At 37.5% G+C, this 7,198-nt stretch overlaps 1 long non-coding RNA gene across 1 annotated transcript in view; it reads left to right on the forward strand.

Annotated features, from left to right (window-relative positions):
* The window catches only part of LOC141989182 (uncharacterized), a 101,606-nt gene extending 94,713 nt beyond the window's left edge, over window positions 1-6,893 (forward strand). Inside the window, exon 3 of the long non-coding RNA XR_012639929.1 lies at window positions 6,852-6,893. This is a non-coding gene — a long non-coding RNA (uncharacterized LOC141989182). The remainder of the gene's footprint in view (window positions 1-6,851) is intronic.
* Window positions 6,894-7,198: the final 305 nt, after the last annotated feature.

Below are 7,198 nucleotides of genomic sequence, written 5' to 3' on the forward strand. Positions count from 1 at the left end.
GGAATAAATGGTAAATTTTCAGAATGGAGAGGGGTAACTAGTGGTGTTCCCCAGCGGTCAGTCCTAGGACCAATCCTATTCAACTTACTCATAAATGATGTGGAGAAAGGGGTAAACAGTGAGGTGGCAAAGTCTGCAGATGATACTAAACTGCTCAAGATAGTTAAGACCAAAGCAGACTGTGAACAACTTCAAAAAGATCTCACAAAACTAAGTGATTGGGCAACAAAATGGCAAATTACATTTATGCACATTAAATTTCAAGTAATGCACATTGGAAAAAATAACCCCAACTATATGTACAATATGATGGGGACTAATTTAGCCACAACTAATCAGTAGAAAGATCTTGGAGTCATCATGGATAGTTCTCTGAAGACATCCATGCAGTGTGCAGTGGCAGTCAAAAAAGCAAACGGGATGTAGGAATAATTAAAAAAGGGATAGAGAATAAGACGGGGAATATCTCATTGCCCTTGTATAAATCCATGGTACGCCCACATCTTGAATACTGCGTATAGATGTGGTCCCCTCATCTCAAAAAAGATATACTGGCATTAGAAAAGATTCAGAAAAGGGCAACTAAAATGATTAGGGGTTTGGAACGGGTCCCATATGAGGTGAAATTAAAGAGGCTAGGAGTTTTCAGCTTGGAAAAGAGGAGACTAAGGGGGGATATGATAGAGGTACATAAAATCATGAGTGGTGTGGAGAAAGTGAATAAGGAAAAGTTATTTACGTGTTCTCATAATATAAGAACTAGGGGCCACCAAATGAAATTAATGCGTAGCAGTTTTAAAACAAATAAAAGGATTTTTTTTGTTCACTCAGTGCACAGTCAACCTGTGGAACTCCTTGCTTGAGGAGGTTGTGAAGGCTAGGACTATAACAGGGTTTTAAAAGAGACCTGGATAAATTCATGGAGGTTAAATCCATTGATGGCTATTAGCCAGGATGGGTAAGGAATGGTGTTCCTCGCCTATGTCCGCCAAAGGGCGGAGATGGATGGCAGGAAAGAGATCACTTGATCATTACCTGTTAGGTTCAGTCCCTCTGGGGCACCTGGCATTGGCCACTGTCGGTAGACAGGATACTGGGCTGGATGTACCTTTGGTCTGACCTAGTAGGGCTGTTCTTAAGTATTGAACAGTTGATAAGGATCTGATCTTAGATACAGGAAAAAAGCGAATTGTATATCGTATGATGATAAACTGTCTACATATGGTAAACATACACCAATGTTTAGCGGTTGTTAAAGTTGACTCAAACCACAAAAATGATGGAAAAACAAATTAAGGGGTGAATCTCCTGCATTCCTTGCCATTTGCAAAATGCGTACAGCACTGCTGATAACACACTCTATAGGGTTTTCGCTTCCATTTCCAACAGGTACTGAAAAGCGATATGTAGTTCACTTTAATCAGACTTGTACGTTCGTGGAAAATGGCTCAGTGGTTAGGGCACTAGCCTGGGCCTCAGACTTAGCTTTACTTCTTGGCTCTGCCACAGACTTCCTGTGTAACCCTGGGCAAATCGTTTAGTTTCTCTGTGCTCTATTTCCCCATCTCTAGAATGAGATAATAGCACTTCCCTACTGCACACAGGGTGCTGCAACAATAAACACATTAAAGATTATGAGGTGCTTATATACTATGGAGGGCCATTTAAATACAAATCATATTAGTGCAGTCTTAACAAATCAACAGAGAGACACATCTGACTGTCACACTCCTTACACTTGGGATGCTACTCTGCCTTTACATTGCTGAGGTAGGTCCCTGTTAAGGTTTTTGCTAGTTTGCAAATTTGATGGATGTATGGGGTTTTCCGTATCTGTTGGAGATGGAAGCAAAGGTCTTATGGAATGATCAACTGTATTGTAGGCAATGTGAAGGCAACCAACTTCTCTATAATTACTATTTTACCAAATGCTTAAGTAATTGATAACCAAATACTTCAAGGTAGCAGTTTTGTTGAGCCTTATTCCTTAATAAAGTAATGCTTAGATATAAAAGAAACTGACAACTGAATCTACATGAGGCATTGCTCCTGCAGCTGAGTCTGCATAGGGCATTGTTGACTTTTGTGGGGCTCCACGGGGGTGAAAGGGGCCACTTGTGCAGATTGGTTGCAGGATCAGGACCTAAGTGAGTCAAATAATTTTATTTAAATGTATTTTGAATTGTAATTGTGTTGCTTGCTAGAAGGCATTCTGTAAAATGTTTTTAACAAGGCATCAGCATCTGACTTCTAACTAATCAAAATCAATTGATAAACATCCTTTAAGCTTATAAACATCCTCTTGGCAGTTGAACTCCAAATATTGTCTGGCACACAAAACCTGGCGGGAAGGTGGAGTAAAGGACTGTATCTTATTGAGAGAGGAGTTTGTTTTAAAGCAAACATCCAGCTTCCTATATTTTTTTAACAGAAAAACAAGTGTTTCGTAACTTAAATTACGTAACTTAAATAAAAATGGCAAAAACAAAAAAATCCCAATTTTTTGACAGTGTCGTGTGTGCGCTCAAACGTGAGTGTCGTGTGTGTGTGTGTGTGTATATGTTTTTTATATATATATATATATATATATATATATATATATATATATAAAAACTCCCTTTATAAGCTGCCAACCCTGTAACTTTGAAGTAATGTAGTTGTAAAATACACATCAGATTTGATTAATTTAGTTTTTATGAACTTCAGAAATTTTTATAATAATTATCTTAGTAGTTTCTAGTAGTAAAAATATAGTCTTCCTTCCATACCTGGCTACAGTTACAATTTTGGTGGTGAATTAATGATTAAGCATAAATTGAATGGATGACATTCGGGCACATTTAATTGTGAACAGTCAGTTTCTGAGGAATATTCCATTAATTCTCATAATACCCAGATGTTTGTTTTAATCTTGTACTGTACAGCCAAAAATACTCTTCCATGATGGTAAGTATACAATTCTTTGTGCGGCTGCATCTGATTCAGAATACTATAGTTTACATTTGTCTTGTTTAGATTATAACATCTGAGAAATTGATAAATGCCTCTTGCACTTCCTGTTTCTGGACTCTGGTCATCATGGGAAGGAAAAGGTTTGAGGTCATGTCAGATTCAGGTCCCAAGTTCAATGTTGATTATGCTGGTTTGACGCCATCCTTTCTCTGATTGTGTTTTTCGCTTTTTTTGAATGCTCAGCATTCATGTGCCTGCCTTTTGTATAGTTTTAAGCTGACATTGAAAACCTTTGTTTCCTGTGTTTTTGATGCTAACATCTACAACTGTGTTTCTGATGCTGACATTATTTGCTGGCCGTAATAATTGTATAGCATATCTTTTCCTCCATTGAGCATGCTTAATCAATTTATGATTTGACTGGTTATGTATTAAGATTTGTTTACCACAATAATATTTGTAGCTATAAAAAGATCAGTGGTATGCTTGAATGTTAAAAGCAACAAAAGTGGGGAAAATACACAATCTGTAAACTCATGTGATCTTAGGTGGCATATTTGGGTGTATTTAGTTTGCATTCTGGACATCCCACTGCACTTACATCCCAATCTTCTGTTTAACAAATTTATATTTGTAAACAGCTAACAGGTGATGAGTAAAAACACAATAGCCAGCATGCATATGAGCATTCCACTAAATTGGGAATTGTAAAAGTTCCACTTAATAAAATGCCTCAAAATGCTGAAAGTCAAGTCTGTCTTTTGAAAAGTAAGTCTAACGAAGGTTGTTGGGTTTTTTTAAGTGATGGGGCGGAATGACAGTGGAGGCTTATGGACCCTATTGATATGACAAAAAGCTTTTAGTCTGTTACTCATACATATTATGTCCAGGTTGGTAGTAATTAAAAGTTCAGTTAGTGCCTTCGTGTGATTTGAAGAATGGCATTGATTGAGACCAGAGTAATGAGGGGCCGTTGTGAGGGGGGGTGACTCATGAAGAGGATTTCTCTCAGCGAAATTTCTGTAGGCTAAGAGGCTGGAGAACCCTCAGCCTATTTGAAAAAAATTGATGGTGTCATTTCAGGTTCCAGTTAATACAGATTTCTACATCACAGAACCACCAATATTGCCATAAATTAGAATCCTTGTTGTAGTCTAAGGACAAGTGACTAAACTACCTTCTTTCTGTTACGGATGAATCCTGCTGTTTAGAGTTGAGGCACATTGATAGATAATGTATGGAAGCTTACTCCATGTTTGCCTGAGCAATATTCTTTCTTTGGATATGTGGAGGACGACCCCATCTTTGTTAAATAGGCTGTATAGATCAACCTGATCTCATTAGGAATATATAATTTTAAAACTTATTTTCTTCCTCCTTTATAATATAGCCCAGTTTAAGGTCGTTTTAGATGATAGCATGTTTTCTTCTAAATGTATAATCCTAAATTTTAAAAACTCAGGTAATATTTTAAGCCTCAGAAAAAACTTTTTATTGTGGTGTGTATCCACAGGGTCACAACTGTTTCATCTAATAGGTGGAGTGTTTACTTGCTTTTGAACTGTATACAGGGTGTACATTTTAATTCAAACTTTATTTAAAAATATATAGAATAGAATATATTATCGAATATACTATATGTAATAGAAGCAAGAAATGATAAATTCACAAAAGATTATTCAATTTTTTACCTTCAGAAGCATGAACTGAAGTAATTAGAAGTGACATTTTGCTAATCCTTTCACAAAGGATGATAAAGAAAGCCAAGTCAAATATTCAGCAATTTTTGTTACAGCTTTTCTATAGGGTCTTCGACAACTTTTAAAAAATTGACAGTCTCAGTGCAAGGGGATGGGGCAAGACAAAGATTTTAACAATGAATAGTCAATCCATAGTACTACCAGATTGGCATATGTATTTGGTGGAAGAACATCCAAAATTCTCAGACTGAATATACACAGTTTTTTTTAGCTTGGTTTTGTCTAGTGAGCAATACACTGTAAAGTCCACTTCAGTATCAGTCAGGTGGATCCGTCTCACAAAGTAATTTTGGCACCTCTACTAGTTCCCTCCTGCCAGCTTCCAAGTTTTTTCCTGCCTTTTGCAGCACCAGCAGGTGCCTATACATGAGCCTTTTTAAAGCTTTATTTGATTTTCATCCTCACCTGAGTAGAATCTTTGAAGGGATCAGAAAATCTGGAGCTCCTCAAGCTCCACAGAGGAAAGTAGAATATGTGATCTTATTTCAGATGCACTTCTCAGGCTTTCATTGCAGGACCTTAATCCCTGTTTGACACTCCTGAGAGATCTGTCTCTAGAGACTGTTCTCCACCATCCAGAGATTCCCTCAAGTAGATGATATTCCCTGAAGAGTGGTATTACCCAATGCACTTACTGATTCCTGTGGAGATTTTATTTGGCTGACCCTTAAAATTTCTAATTGAAGATTAATCAAGGTGATGATGAGGAGAAGGTGGGCTAGTGGCTTCCTCTTTTCCAAGTTGCTGGAGGCTGGATGTGCTGTCCCTGATGCATCCATTGTCTTTCCTTGGAATTTGCTTAGACTTCACAAATTATACCCCATATTCCTAAATTCCTGAATTATATATCTTAAAGTAGAGAGGCAAGATGGGTGAGGTAATATAATTCTGTTTGATCTTATATTTAGCAGTGACACTCTTAAGTACCTTTCCCACACCTGAGGAAGAGCTCTGTGTAGCTTGAAAGCATCTACTGTCACCAGCAGAAGTTAGTCAAATACAAGATATTACCTCATCCACCTTGTTTCTCTAATATCCTGGGACTGACACAGCTACAACACTGCATACATCCTAAAGTAGGCACAGCTGTTTCATCCCACTCAAAGCTCTCTGACCTCCCGTTTGATACTCCACCCCCAAAGATGTAAGATTAATTGGAGATAGAAGCTATATATGTTAGTTGCTATAATTTATACAGTAATCATCTGAAGCAAAACCTTTTAATCCCGAATAAATAAATTGTTACAGGGTATACAGAAGGATTATAATGTGGTAAATTCCAGTATAAGGACCAGAGATTCTAATAGATAGCAAGTATATACAGACAAATCAGAAGAACTAAATGATTTTAATTTAAGATTTAAATTACTACTTCCTTAGTTTGGCTTGGACCACATTGCCAGCTGTTCCACCATACATGCTGCTTTGCAACCATCCCTGAGCTAAAATCAGGAGATAATCTGTTAAGAGGAGAAATTTGAACACTGAGGGCCAAATAAGTACTTGTAATAACTCTGCTGAAGTCAGTAGTAACCCCAGGGATATATTTGGCACTGAATGCTGTTTTGCTGCACACCTTTTTTTTGAAATCTTTGCTTTTAGGAATTGACATTTGACCCATTTGCTGAAGTTTACTGATTGAGGACTATCTTTTCTGAGACTGTTCTCCCTGGATTAATGTTGTTATAACAGGTACATATAATCTTTTTCTTAAATTATTGATATCAGAGAGAGTTTCTGCTAGAGGTATGCAGAACATTTCTGTTTTTATTAAGTGATACCTGTATCATAAACAAATTTAGTAGCTTGTTGGATTTTGTCCCTCAGGGCTTAATTTACATTCATGTTCACACAAGAGTAGCTGAAAGGGTAAGGTAAACCCAGTTTTGCTTGAATGCTTTTCATTTTTATCATGAGAGGTTTTAAGCCAGGTCTGCATAAGAAAGTTGTATTGGCAAAATTTGCCTTATTTTCTAGCGTAACCTGTCATGTATCCATGCTAAATTCTATCTAAGTAATTAGAAGTCAGTCTCAAAACTTTTCTAAATGCTCAGTGTAGTCTTCATCTGTTATCTGCTAATTGTTCACTGAAAGCATATCTCTTGCTCTTTGTCTTGTGCTGCTGCCTGGTCTCGGAAGGAGGTGTTTGATTTCCTTGTGGCAAGGAGCACACGTGCAGGTATGGCACTCCTACAGGAACAAGAATGTTTACACTGACTTGGTGAACGAGATGGCAGAATTTGAAAACTAGGGAGAGGAGTATTAGTGACAGGCAAAGGGAAAGGAGCTAAGGTAAGGGGAATCAGAAGGTGAAGGAGAACAATATGAAGCCTGGCTCATTCAATACATCTCTTATTTCCTGCACATTGCCTAGTCTGACCACCCTGTATAGCAGGACGTGCTTTGTTGCCTGGCATACCTTGATGACATAACCCCACCATTTATTTCCTAATGCCAAATTGATTACCAACTGATCAATAACAATC

The sequence above is a fragment of the Natator depressus genome, chromosome 6 (assembly GCF_965152275.1).
Source record: "Natator depressus isolate rNatDep1 chromosome 6, rNatDep2.hap1, whole genome shotgun sequence".
NCBI lineage: Eukaryota > Metazoa > Chordata > Testudines > Cheloniidae > Natator > Natator depressus.